This window comes from Pomacea canaliculata, linkage group LG3 (genome assembly GCF_003073045.1).
Source record: "Pomacea canaliculata isolate SZHN2017 linkage group LG3, ASM307304v1, whole genome shotgun sequence".
Lineage (NCBI taxonomy): Eukaryota > Metazoa > Mollusca > Gastropoda > Architaenioglossa > Ampullariidae > Pomacea > Pomacea canaliculata.
The window spans coordinates 29,349,073-29,364,187 of NC_037592.1; the positions used below are offsets into that span (position 1 = coordinate 29,349,073).

The 15,115-nt window shown below is 43.4% G+C and overlaps 1 protein-coding gene across 1 annotated transcript in view; it reads right to left on the reverse strand.

Moving 5' to 3' along the window:
* Positions 1–221: 221 nt before the first annotated feature.
* The window catches only part of LOC112559965 (protocadherin-1-like), a 65,894-nt gene continuing 51,000 nt past the window's right edge, over positions 222–15,115 (reverse strand). Inside the window, 2 exon segments of the mRNA XM_025231484.1 lie at positions 222–351; positions 12,072–12,215. The gene's annotated coding sequence lies outside the window, so the exon portion shown is untranslated.

Consider the following 15,115-nt stretch of genomic DNA (forward strand, 5'->3'; position numbering starts at 1 on the left):
CAGGCAGGTTGCCCATGGATCTGGAAACGTTGCTGACGCCTCCTCCTTGCCGAGATGGTTCTCTCAGAGCAGTAGATGCCACACCAACTTCTGCTGTCACCCCTCCTGCCAGAGCCGGAGTCCCCGCTCGGAGTGGACGCACGCCAATCAAGCGTTTTCCTGCTGACAAATCTTTGAAAGTCACGTGCTTGCGCGAGCCGTTGCGCACTGGATCACGGACGCTGGATTTGGAGGGGTTGTAGCTGTAGGCGTTTCGGACTGGATTGTGACTGTTGGCGTAGAGATGGTGGCTCGAACCCGGCATGGTTGACAGAAAGCTTGGGTCGTGTAGAGATGCTAAGCGGCTGTGGTCTGCAACACAATACACATAATGTTTAAGAATGTTTCATGTCCTCTCAATGGCTGAAGTTTTGCTTATAAATTCCCCATTCTAACGCCCATATATTATTATTATTATTATTATTATTTCTACAAAATACTACGCATATTATTGCACCTTCTTCAAGCACCAAAGCCGGACACACACACACACAGTGTACCCTAAAAATCCCACCAACGGATAGCCGCATAAACAGGTGTCACATCCAGAAAGAGGTATGTCGAATCCAAGATTCGAACCCACGACATCCAATTCCCACGGTCGCGGTGACGGGCGCTTCAGCCACTATGACATCAATGCCTCGTTTTGAAAGTCAGAACCATCATTACACAAATCGATTATCTGATTTCTGTAAGATGGTTTATTCAAAAGCTGAAGAAGACGTCGATAATTCCTAACAAAGATTTGTTTATTTGGACTCCAGCGAAGACAAATTATAGTGCTACACTGTTCTTTTTTTTTTTTTTTTACCTCTTTTATTTACTTACGCCGACTCTCCTGAAGCCAGTTTTACTTAAATCCACGAAAAACAAAGTGTTAAATCCAGTGTTAGAAAATAAAATTAAAAGAAAACAACAAATACTTTACTCAGCTCTCGTTGCGTCAATAGACTGTTCGCGCGAAAGCACGTTTTCCCGAGACTAGCATCCCCGGCGAATCTTGCTGACGACGCTGTGTTGACATTATTGTCAGTTATAGGAGGCGCTGCTGCGACTGTTGCTGAGAGTGAAAGCTCTCACTTCCTTATTATCGCTCTCTTGGAATCGAATTTACATACTCTGCACTCCGTTTTTTTTTTTTTTTTTTTTTTTTACGAGGTCGTGTGTATGTGAAACTTTAGTTGCCGTGGTGGGAAAATGGGAAGAAAATGGTTCCATCGTGCAAGAGGACGCTAATGGAGAACTGTTTAATTGCATGCAGTCTCTAACATGCTGCTAAATAAACCGATAAACTAGCAAAGCGCTTGCATGTAGACTACAGTCGCGGAGGATCAATCAACGCAGGTAGGAGGCTGCCGGAGTTGGGTACTTGGGTAGAAAGCAAGAAAGTTCTTTGGGGTTTCAAACTGCTTTATCGCACCGTCAGCAGCAGGGAACACTGCGACTTGAGAGAACACGAGAATAATGCTCTCCAATACATTTTGACTTCCCTTCATCTTGCCACCTATTTAGCTGGGGACTTTTTTTCATGGTATTGCTGGTAAATGATAGGAGAATCATATAAATTACATTTATTGCCAGGATGCCTATTTTCCATCTGCCGTGCGAGGGTAATTAAAGAACGCTACGGTTCTATGGAAAGCCCGGGGGGAAAAAGATTGATTACAAAGCACAGTGTGATAGTTTGTTGAGGCGAGGAATATCAGGAGCTAGCAATGTTTATTCACCAGCCAGCACTGAGGGAAACAGGCTCAGCTGCATTTGCCGGAAGTGGCAGAAGACACACCTGGCAATTGTCTCCCTTCTACATGTTCGCCTTGTGCCAGGACTAGTACATGAACACTGAGTTTGACAATCAGTATAATCAACTTTAATGACGAACTTTCGTCGTGTTCTTTTGCAACGCAATACACTGTTTTCTTAATTTGACGATGTGACGTCATCAGACACTCCCACTCAACTTTACTTTTATTTTACGCCTAAAACGAACAAAATGGAAGTCAAAGTTGTTCCATGTGAGTCCTGTCGTTGCTTTTTGAAAAAACAATAAGATAACAAAATTAAAAAAAAAATGTCATAGTATTTTTGTTACCTTTAGCAGTTCTAGAGATTACTGTGATGCTTTTTTTACACTTAACAACGGCTGGATGCGCGAACACTGTCTTAGGCCATTAAGAAAATAAATGTGTTGTAAAGCCTCATATCTCACTCACTGAGTACTACTGCTGTAGAATCCGCTTTTAAGAAAACGATTACCAGCAGCTTTCTACTTTTACTATTGTTGCGACAATAACAGCAAATACTACTCGTGAAGGATTTATTTTCCTAATCTTCCTCGCTTTAAATAAGGCTTTATCCGAAAGTTCTTTCTTGTTACTTTGCGCGCGCACACACACACACTACTAATTTGAACAAGAATAACAAACGCATAAACTAGATGATTTGATTCTTTTGTGCAGGGAAAGGACATCAAACCGCACCTGTTACTACCACCATCAGCAACACCATCGTCACTAACACAGCACTTAATGCCGCCGCGTATAATGATTTTAAAAATATTGCGACTGTAACTAGTTCTCTAGTTCTTCTAAAAATAAAAAAAGAAACCCTCTTCCTTGACAGTCAGAAATTAACGGCAGACATCTTTTTTGTCGTTAGAAGAAGCCCAGCAATGTGTGCACAGCATTGTGGGTCTGCTGGGCTTGAAATTTACAGAGTTGGTATTGATGAACATGCTCGCAGATAAGTCGATATCACCCTGCGTCAAAGTTTGCAGCCATTTGTTCGTCGAGCTTGCTCCCTGCAACCACAGCATCCCTTTAAGCAAAAAAGTGAGACGTAGAGACAGCTGCGGTCGTCCCCGCCATCATCATCCACCCACCCAGCACCACCCTTCACACCCACCACTCCCATCCGTCACACCCCACCCACTACTCCCACCCGTCACACCCCACCCACCCCATAACCGTACACCTTCCCACACTTTTGTTTCAGCTGGCAAGCCTCGACTTCTGCAGAAGCAGCAGAATGACAATCACGATCGTTCTCGTCTTTCTTGGCACCCGAGTGATATTAGCGATCGAGAATCTGCTCGGTGCTCGCTGCCTGGGATTAGCCGCAGGTTACCTCCCCGGCGATGGCACAGAGGGCGCCGCTGTCTCCGCTAGGCGCGTCCTGTCTTTTTGTCAGTTGCGTCACGCAGGTAGACATGTTTTTGCGCCAGTAATCTTTGCTTTTACTGCCGCCTTTCCCCCGCCAACGTCGTGAAATGTCAAACAAACCTGCTGTCAGCAATTAATCCCACCAGTGAATAAATTCTAGTCATCGACGTGGGAAAAGGTGCCGAGCCGTACGAGACAATCGTTTTCCAGAATCGAGTTCTGATATTTGTGAAAGACCGAGTTCTGATATATGTCCTGGTATGAACTTGAGAGTCTTAAGAAGAGAATTTTGGTTTTAGTTCTATTAACCGTTTAAGTTTTAGATGTTTGAAATCACTGCTCGAAGCTCATAAACTGAAGCTGACCTTTCCAAGAATGCTTCGAGTGTGAGCGAATCTGGAACTTTTACATTCATTCGCTGACAAAGCATTTGTTTTTACTGCTCTGTATTACATTTCATAATGTAAATTCTGTATGATGTCAGCTAATATATAAATAGTTAGAATGATCAAGATCATATATTCAATGGGTTTGTTTATGTGTGTGTGTCTTTCATTATCAAGTCTAACGCGGAAAGGAGGGAAGACAAAAAAGTTCTGTTTCCAGAAACAGAAAAAGTTTAAAAAAAGCGTTTGAGGCAAAGCTGTTCCTTAAGACCGACTTTCACCCAGAGCTCATTGTGCCAGTCTTGTTTTTGCCCTCGCCAGCCAGCTGCAGACTGCAGCTGTTGAATCCAGAAGCCAACAGCTGCGTGATCGACAAAGGCAAATCGAGCGATTTAATTCAATGGCAGCATAGCTTCTTGACGTAACTAGCCTCGACATTTCCCAATGCTACACCTGCAACCTTTCATAAGCATTAAAAACCTAAATAAAAATCCCTTTTACTTACTGGTCTTCCTCGGGAGTCATTTCAAGCGATGAAAGCATTTTGACTCGGTAACCGCTGCAGCAGACGCCGGTCTTACATTACTAATAGTGAGCTTTTCGGTTTTTGTAAACAATTTATATCCTTTTATACTTGTTCAACCTTGAAGAAGGTGTCACGTGACAGTCTTCTGTGTCCTGAAGCCTTTCCCGCGTAAGAGTCAGCTTCTAGGTCTTAATTTTCAACCCGAGACTGCTGTCAGGAAGTGGTTAAGAGTTACACTACTGATTAGACTGATTTTCTTTCTGTTAGAGTTTCTAAATCTTTTAAGTGTAGTGTCGTCTTATCCTCCTCCTCCTCTCTCTCTCTCTGTGCTCTCCATCATTGTGTATTAGGCTTACACGCGGTTACAGTGCTTGTGCAGAGGGGAACAAGAGGCCAGAGACAAGGAAATGGCGTTGGATGAAGTTTGTTTGTTAAAGATACTTGGAAGGACTCCATTTTAAATCAAGGTTATAAAATGCAGCTTGACAAGCAGGAAAGTGCAAATCAGACAAAAAAAGCAATGTCAAGCTGACATACACACATACTGCTGGCAAGAAAACAAACAAAACAAAAGAATCCTGACAACTTTAGCACAGACCATTGTTTCCCATCTTCAAGCATAATATATATGCAGTACAATAATATCCTTTTTGATGATAAGGCCTAGAGTTAAAGACACATAATTGGAATTTCCTGTAACTTTATGGGAAGATGGAGAAGTGGGGAAATATGTGATTTGTATTTGGAGGTTATCCTACAGAATTTCTTCACAGACAGGCATTGTTCAGGAGAAGAAGGACAAGAAGACTATGATAATGTTGATGATGATCATGATCAAATAATTTCAATCTCAAAAGTAAATTCATTGGCCTTGCTGTTAACGCTTGATCGGTATTGATTGCCTGATTGTCTCTGCCATCCTGGCCTCCTTCCACTCTCTCTCTCCCACACACGCATGTTCTCTCTTTCGCGAAGGAAAATATAATGAGCGTGGCAGGACGGACCTGATGAGAGGCACAATCTGCCTGTAACAATCTACAATCCAGACGCCTTTATCCTGCCGCGGGTGCGCTGAAGTATGGCAAGAGTGTCCATCCCGCTTCCTCATTGTGACAGTCGTGTCTGACCATGCGGCGAGTAAACAACAGCGTCACGCCTGCGCGCTGTGTAAACAGCCAAAGGTGGGAGGACGTTGTCGGCATCAGGTGAGACCAAGTGTGACCTGCTTTCAGTTCTCCGCAATCCAAAACAATTTTTACTCAAAACAGACCTAAGGCCACTGTCAGAAGGAGGTAGAGAGATAGAGAGATTGGGGGGGGGGGATTGGGACCTATGGAGAAATAAAATACGAGGTACGAGACCGTAGATTGTGGGATGAGCCAGGAAATAAAGACAGGGACATCCCATCGATTTGTTGTCAGAGATCTCAGCAACGAATTTACACCTGTCCCACCGTGCTATCGAGCTGTTGACTCGCCGCTTCCTGCTGGGGCTCTCACCTGCCGGGCTGGCAAAGCAAACGCATGCTGGGAAGACAAGGGATGTTGACAGAGAGGAAGAGCTGTCGCGACTCTTGGGGCAGAAAATGATAGAGAACAAGAGCCACAGTGTGTGGCATGTCAGCGAGGGCGGGAGAGTAAAGATCGAGCAAAAGAAGGAAAGAAAGAATGAACACACGGAGGAAGGGGGATTTTTAAGGGATTGTGAAGGAAGAAAGGAACCTAAAAGGGAAGGAAAGAAGGAGCGGCGTATAGCAATGACAGATTAGGGGGAAATTTGTTAAAATTTCTTCTTGTCAGAGACAACCAGATAAAGACCAACTAAAGGGTTTGAGGCCGCCCTGCTCACCCACCCACCCGGCCACCAACACACACACAGACAATAAAAACAATAAAAATAAGAACAGCATTCCTCCAACAAACATGCCCGACTGCAAGCATGCATAAGTACAAGCTGTAGACCAAACTTGTATTTATCGCTACCTTTTTTCTCTTGTAATAAAATATCAAACATCTTGTAAAAACCCATTTCCACTCCCACGATTATGCAATATTTCTTCCTGAAAGCTTGATTTGTTTCAATTAGGGAAAATCGGGCAATTAAGCACGCGTGAAGAGATTTTAGTCGGTTGGTAAAAATAAACCAGTGTGGACACACACATTGATTCTAGGAGATGCGGTGTTTGGATTTTTGTCTATGTTTTTTTTTTTTTTTTCATCACGAGGTTGTAAAGTTTCTAAATATTTTCTTTAATGTTAAAATCTAAGACATATTTTTTTTTTTTTTTTAGACACACACTTTCCCTCTTACCGTTCATAGCCATTCCCAGGTGACCGGCATGGCTGACATCCTCCTCACTTCCGCCCCGTCCACTGTCACTAGGAATGGTCTCCCCTGAAGAGTCACTTTGTTGATCGTCAGGCCCGCGGTTTCCCATCTGCCACTGGTCAGCACTCTGCAAGGTTGAAGCGTGTTTTTCTTCGATTTTTTTGTGCAGATGATTGTGTCAACGGAAAGAAAGCAGACACCTTGGTTGAATCCTATTTATTTAATTGTGCTAAAATTACACAGACTGCGTACATTCTTTTGATCTTGAGCCCTATCTAAGCAAAAATAAAACCCGGACAACAAGCAGCCCCTGCAGATTTAAAACAAAAATGGAAAATAAACGGACAGTTTTCTTAGACATGCATTGAGTTTTTATTTTGGACCTTAATTGTTTGATTGAAAATCTAAAATATGCTTCTTCAAACCTTTATTATAAAAGTATTTGTGTTTTATTTTCCTGAATTTGTAGCTTGATGGACGTCGCATTCTGACAACTGCAGTGAAGACAGTTTGAGTTATGTGTATCTTTCTGTTCGTAATGTGTGCATGAATGCTGATGATGTATACTACTTTGTTATATACCGCTTGATATACATTTCATTCCTGTGCAAACAGCTTTGCAAGAAAAAAGTGTACAACTCTACTTAAAGAATCAACTTAAATTCAAATGATAATCAAGATCACAGCATAAGGGAAACAAATCTTGTTAGTAAAGCTGACAAATTTCAACTGAGTGCAAGAAAGTAAGAACTGACTTGCCAAAATAAATTTAAAGCGACAAGATTTAGTTTTCTCTTGTGAAATAAAGAAGACAAGGTCGTAACAAAAAGCAAGCCAGCAAGCAGGTGAGAGGGTGGCCGCATGCGACATGAGAAAATAACTGTTACTGTAAGCGAACACCACACCACAATGCAGTATGCCATTCTGCTCGATCGTATTAGTACAATTTAACAAAGAAGACCCAGAAACAAAACGGAACTACAAAAAAGACACACAGAAAACGAAAGTTTTATTCATGAAGATTACCTGGACCTCGCCCTTCTCGCTCATTACCAGTGATCCTTCAATTATTATTATTTTTTTAAATTGCGAGCGTTAATCGTAAATACTGGTTCCACCGCCAGTTTCATCAGTGTTGTTTTTTCTTTTGTGGACCGCTACTACTACAGAGATAAAACTTATGAAACTAAACCTTTGCTCATAAAGAACTTCTTTGTTTAAACACTTGATAAAGAAAATTGCTTTCAGCCTGACGAATGAAAAAGACGAGTTTTGTTCTTGGGTGGAAAAAGCTGATTAGAATGTTTATGGAATTTGGACGTTTAAAAAGATTATTATTTTATTGCTGCTGTGGGGTGTACAGCATCTACAATCATTACCTACACTATCACAGCATCATTATGACAACAAAAATAAAATAAATTATTTAGTTAGAAAGGAAAAGAGTCACTGAGGTTGTATGACGTTTTTCACTCCCAAGATTCGTGAATGTACATGGATAACATGTTCCTCTGAATGTTGCACATCCCAGGTAAGCTCATGGCCTTTATTGTAAATAACTGACTTTGCAGGTGGCTCGATAACTATTTCCATGGAAATTACCTCCATGAAACGTCTTTCTAGCAGCTCGCAATCAGTACCTGCAGATCAATACACAACACGAATCGATCTGACGCCACGCCCTGCGCTAATGCACAACATTAAGTACAGCCGATGCTTCAGCTTGAAGAATACCCTGTATAAACAGCACACCTACTTCCTGCAAGGGAGATAATTGTTCTTTCATGTCCGCGTGAGGATCGAGTGGCCCGCTTCTTGCGTCGGAGAACAAGGAGCGTGCTGAACTCGAGGCTGCTTAAGATCTCGGAAACTGTCAGAGCTTTCCTGGGTCCAAACAAAAATAAAATCCTAAAGCCAAAGCTGCAAGTCTTCTCGAACATTCTTTTCGTGAAGTCAGGAAAATATGAATGGGTCGACGATTAGTTTTGGCCATGTAAGAAAAGATTGTTGTCTGAGAGAGCAAGCAGGCAGCCGCCAGAAAATGTCTTTAACTACCGGGAAGCTGAACAGACCGTTAAAGTGCTTTCTGTGTTGCAAGAACCTGAGTGCTGAAAAAAGCACTCGAAAATTGCTACACACAGAAAGGGAACTTGATAGAATGAGCGATGGAATAAATATTTCATAAATATTGCGGCTGATCACACTCTCTCAGTATCATGGCCCCAAACACCCGCCACGGCCACCCCACCACTCCCTCTTCCTCCGCAGCGTTTGACAACGCGATCATTTTCGTGACAGCAGCTCCATTTCTTGCATGTCCTATGACTCAATACGTCACCAAGGGATCGATGGCCGAATACGAATGGGTAAAGACCCACTCAAAGTTGAGGAATCGCGTCTGTCTGCCAGGGAGGGAGATAAACAAGCAAACTACCGCCATCTTTGGAGACGTATTGACTGCGCTATGTATGTAGACGTAGTATGGCCGCTTCCTGGTCATCATACTCTCGGTGTAATCAAGAGTCTGGACCGGGTACAGTCGTTTGCTGGTCAGATAACTTGCATCAGGCAGCGTAACACACAATAATGGATGGGTCGAGGAAACGCGCTTGAATGGGCTTGTGTAAGGGATATCTTGATTGGAGAGCTAAAGATAAGACCATCATGATAACTTTCAGATTGGGGGTGGGGTAGGGTAGGGGAGACGTAGGTTAGGGAAAAAAATATGTCAAGGAACAAGTGAAGAATAAAGAAGAAAAAAGAGGGGAACAAACAGCAAGAGAAGAAAAAAAAAGATGATTTGACTGACCAGGTCTAAGGCATCCACGGTCTTCTGTGTAACTAGAAGACTTTTATGCCACTTCGGGGAGGAACACTTGCTGCGCTGGCCGCGTCCCCAAGTACCCTCAGCCGGATAACCTAGAGCACCCTTAGCGCCTGATTGAGCTCCCCTTGCGGAGCGCCTTAATATGCACTAAGCCCCCTGTCCGACCAACTCGTGTTGACAGTTCTCCGACGGAGCAAAGGCGATTGGTGCACTGGCCCGTTACAAATCCTTTTGATGTTGTGGCTATGATCTTTCTCTCTCTGTCTCTCTTTGGCACACGCACGCCCACCCACCCCCTCCCCAACAAACACACACATAGCGGTTTGAGAAGAAAGAACGGACAAACATTTTTTTAATGACCAGGATCTTTAAGACGAAAAGAGCTGCTTTAAAGTGCACGTACCATTTAAACACGCAAAGAATGCAGAACGCAAATAGCTTGATGGAACACTGGAAGTAATTTGGCCAATTAAAAAATAGCATCACCATCCCTATCAACACAACCCCATAATCAGAAACACCAGCACGACTACCGGCAGAAACAACAGCAGCGACGATGTCGAGTTGGTGCCTGGAGAGCCAGCCGATCAGGTTCACTCCAGACAACTAAATCAGACCTCGAAATGCACTGAAGTGTTGTTGGAATTTTTTTCGTCCGGTTTCTGCGTTTATTATCCCCCCTCCTCCTTGTCAACCCCCCAACCCTTTTCTCTTTCTCTCTGGTCTTACGGCTCACCTTCTGCTCCAGACATCGTTTCTCAAGCCCCTGGCACTGTCGTTGACTAGAAGCAAGAGAAAGAGGGACCTGCGCCTGCAGTGCCTTCATCTCGGGACGCTGCGATTACACAGTCGCGTGACCTCGGCGAGAAGGGTCAGGTTGCGTGCACGGGAGTCTAAGTGTCATCATCACTTAGATATGAGAACGGTGACCGCCGCAACCTCCCTTCTTCCATGTGGTAGCTTCTTTCATTCTTTGACCCCCCCCCCCCACTGTTTACCCCTCGCCCAACCTCCCTGCCGCCTTCCCCACCCCTCCCATCTCTCTTGTGAGGATTAGAGATCTGATTCTTCAGCTCATTTCGCAGGCGCGCCGCTGCTTCGTGAGACCAGATCACGCAAACATTTTTTTTCTTTGTGAGGGTGTTGGGGATAGGAGTCGCCGCAATGGGAAACATCCGCCTGGAAAGATATGTGAGGGGACGGGGATATGTTTGTTAGAGGACAATTAGTATTCTTTGTCGAAGGGAAACGGCGTACACCTAAAGATATCGATGCAAAGCAGCCTGGCCTGTAGAGAGGTGCCACAGACAGGAAAAGAAAATCATGCCATAGGAGGAGATGTGAACTCAGGACTTACACATTTCACAAGCTAGTGTCTTGAACGGTATGTTTCTAGTTTTAAGTTTTAGTTTAGTGGGGACGAGAGGCGTGTCCCAAACCGGAACCTGTCCAAAACTAGATCCTGAGTGGGTTCAAAGCCCAGGGTCTGTTCAGAACACTAGCACTACACATGCTTTAATTTCTACATGCAAACATTTCAGTGAAAAAAAGCGATGCTGAGAACTTCGCATGGCTAACTGATGAAACGCCAGCTCAGATCGAGCTCCAGAAATACACCGTTATGTTTGCAATAATTCAGATTAAAATTGTTACATAACTTCTTGTTCTTCATCTTGCAGAACGTTACAAAATTCAAGAGGACAGACGAGGAGAGCACGAAAATGGATTGCAGTTGTGTTAGCACTAGTAAGTCCATAAAGTAACGATTCACCAAATTGTGGGAATCGAGGACGTAGGGTTCAGATCTCATCTCAACCAAGCTGTATTTTCTCGTCTTCGCGTGACAGCTGTTTATAGTGCAAGCTGCTTCGCCGAGATATAAGCTTAGTTGCTGATTATCAATTACAAAATTCAGGAAGACAGAAATAAGCAGGAATAAAACTCAGGAAAGCCTATGATACTCTTTTTCTACTCTTGATAAAATTGTTATACATTGAAATAACATCGTGATATATATATAACTACACTACCATCAAAATAATTGTACTGAGACTCAGCTTTCAAAATGTCTCCTTCCTGGACTGTTTCAAACACTAAGCACACACGTATAAGAGAGAAAAGCGTATCACAATGTGCGAGTGTTCCTGCCATTGTGCCAGGCGCTTGTACATCTTGCCGAGTGCCAGACGCGACAACCGAGGTCTCATCACTTCGCTTCCACCTCGGCACCGCGAAACAATTAACGCGGAGTTCTCGTCCTTGAGAGACGTCATTCGTTTCCTCCCATCAACCCTCCCCCTACCGACTCCTTCCTCTACCGTGCCCTTCTGCGGACACCATGAGCGTCTCCGAGCAACTACACAGGATATTGCCGGAAATGAGTACTTCTCACTTCCAGCGGGAAATAAATCGGAGCAAAATGAACATCCAGGAAAACGCCGTACGTACGCTTGATTGCAGGTGTTTGAGGACCAGCGACTGGACAAAGAAATAGCCTCCAAGACAACGCAAACAGGAAGATGAGACTTAAAAGGCAAAGGCGCTTAGAAACAAGAGAGGAAATGAAAACAATACGATGCTATTATCTAAGAAACTATTCGTTCTTTCAACACAGAAATGCAAACTTAAAGAAAAGCTTCTACGAAGTGTTAGAGTAAATACTGGAAGGAAAGTGTGACTGACTGATTCATTGACTCAAAGTGATTTGGAACATCAAATGGAACCAAGAAAATTCCCGACACAAATAATGAAAGAAAAACTGAAAACACGTGAAGCAGAAATGGAGTATGTATGAACCAACTCACCGACGCAGAATTTGATTCGTGATACGATTGAAGGAGCATCTGGTGAATTTGCAAGGCTTCCAGATCGAGATCATTGTCGTGGCTCGCTGTGACCGGAAGCTGGGAAGCCGGAGGCCCTGGCGCGTCCTCCACTGGTTGTTGATTCTGCGGGAACAGAAAGAGTCAAAACTGATTATTGATGTAAAAATTGATTATTCTGCACACAGACTGACGAACTGACGGCGCTCTTTCTTCTCTTGCGATCCCCTATAAAAATGTTAATGATCTTCTCTCACCCACCTCCCTCCCTCCACCTGCTCCCGTTCCGGATGAAACTGAAATAAAGGACAAGGATGATCAATCGAATAAGGCTTTCATCTCTAGTAACCTTTTTCCCTCTTTCCAAATCTTCTGTCCAATCCGATTTCAACAAGTCAGTTTTTTGCGACACACCAAGATGGGATCACTCTTCTGCCTCCAAAGCCAGCCACTTGAACAGGGGTCTGAGAGACGGAAAAAAGCTATTGCGCTGATTTAATTTTCGTGGATTGGAAATCAAGGGGGCAACAGAAAGCTTCATTCCTACTTCTGTTGTGGGAATAAGATCTTCAGAATGCAGCCTGTCAATGATAAGAAATAGGCACTGGTGAGAAACAGACGATTTCTGGAAAAGCAAGACTGCCACAGCTTAGACTTTAAACAGCAGCAAGATGAATAATGACTGCTATTTTAGAAGTTGAAGGGGCGTGTGAGAAATAAAATACAGAAAACCGAAAAAAAAATATGAAGAGAAGAAAGAAAGGAAGGATAATAGGACGGAGACAAAAAAATAAAGCAAATGTTACAAAAAAGCTCTCTTGCCTTTGATAATAATGTTAAAACATTTATGCTACGTAGTCTTGTGTCTAATTTTTCTTTTGTTGGTTTATTTTATGGTTCGTTGGCCACATCTTTAAAATCTCTCTTTGAAGAAAAAAAAAATGAGAAAAAAGCCGATCTGTAATGATAGGAAATTTCATGGCATCGCTCCGAGCTGACGCGACACTGCACCAGCGTGACACCAACCGGACGCACCACTGCACGTGGTGACACGAACAGGCGGCTGCAGACTTAGTTTAATCCGGAGGAGCGCGAGATGGCGCTAGTGATCTGCTTGTGACGTCACACTAACGTGACCGATACTGAACCGCGTGACCGGAGAGTGTACACTGATAGTCACTGCAGCTCCTCGCGACCTCCTCCAGACTAACACCCTCCACTCCAACCGACCCACATCAACCCCACATCACCCCGCATCACCCCGCATTTTTATGCAGTAAATGTTGGAAAACAATTATGTGCGTTATCCCAATGGAAGCACCAAGATGTAAAAGGTCGCGTGGTGCTAGATGGCGCTCTATCAGCTTCCAACTGGCGTATCCTGAGGCAGTTTGTGCTGACACGTGATCTGTAAGTTACTCTGAGTGATGAGTACCTGCAGCACCAGAAGGTGGGCAAAGGATTCTTAATGAATGACCTCGTTATTAACAATTTTCGAAAAAGACCCATGCTGGATGACCTGTCCGGTTATAAAATGCCCGGAAAGCTTAGAAACTTTATTTTATCGGTTTAGGGCACAGATGGAAGATCATATGAATGTAACTGTTTCGAGAACTATAGAGAGGAAGAAGAAAGCAAGAAAAGGAGGTAGAGAAAGTGACGAGAGAAATAAAGACAATGTGTGAACTGATGGTGTTGAAGCCGAGAAACCATTCTCCAGTTCAAACCACTCGGCGGCGCGCGCCGTCCACTGGTCACTCGAGTTTCAGACGGCTGACAAGGCAGCTGATTCTATTCTCCACAGTTCTCGCCATCTGACAATCACAGGGGTGGAGTGAGCAGATGGGGAGCACACCTAAGGACTCTAAAGGAGATGTCACACTAGACAGGCGGGAAAGAAGCTGAAATCTGAGTCAAGGGCCACTACTCTGCGAATGTGATTCACTTTAAAGTCTGGGCAAATCTGACCACGGGGGGGAAAGGGTCTGGAGGAGAAAAGTCACAATTAAATACTGTTGCCTGAACATTCTAAGGAATGTTACAATCAATGAAAACAATATGTTACTTCAGCTGAAATACACGAACAGGGGACAGAGAAAATGTCTCCCAACAATGCCATTGAAACTTAAAGCACAGTAGAAAACAAAGTTTTAAAACTACAACACCAATGTAAAAATTAGAACATGTTCTACTAGACCTAACTTTCATCCTCACAGACTATAAGGTTAACGGAAAATTGCACAGCTCTTGATTTCAAAAATGTGTTTTTATTGATAAGAAAGAGATGAGACAAGTAAATGCGAAATAATTGGAAATATACAAGAACTTCCATTTATCTTACATTCAAGTTTAAAATGCATTTTCATGTTTATTTAGCTAGCCTTTTTTGTATTACATTTTAAAAATTGGCATCAATTATGGTTGAGAGACTTGCAAGGCTAGCGTTCTGATTGTGCTAAAACTTTTCTAATTAAAATAAAATCGAACCGTCTTAGTTCAAAACCCGCGATAACAAAAGCCATGCAATTTTCTGGGTAACAGAAATGTATACGTAGGCGGACTGTAAGACGAGAGCAGGAAATGACGTCACTACGTGGGTAATGGCAGAGGCTGACTGTGGTGTATTAAAGCAAAATAAAAATTACAAACCGTCTATATCAAAGGGTTCCTCAAAGTCTACCACTTTTCCTTTTTTTTTGCAGGGGATGGGAGGTGAGGGCGGGTAAGGGATGTAGCCATATCATTGAAAGATACTGTTGCCAGAATTTTAGCCTCCCAGTTTCTTCGACGCAAAACCTACACAGCTTTCCGGAAACACCGCATTTGATTGGTCTAGAAGTGTTGGTTAGAAGTTGCCGGCCCTGAGTGTGCCCCAAAGGAAAGCCGGAAATGACTTTCTGACGACCTGACATCACATGCCTCTCTCCACTTCCGTTTTTTAAAAAAGAAAAAAGCCTCGTGCAGTTGAGTACGCCATCTCGAGTGATGTGAGGACATGGAGGGTCTCCAAGCCGGGAAGTAGCCCC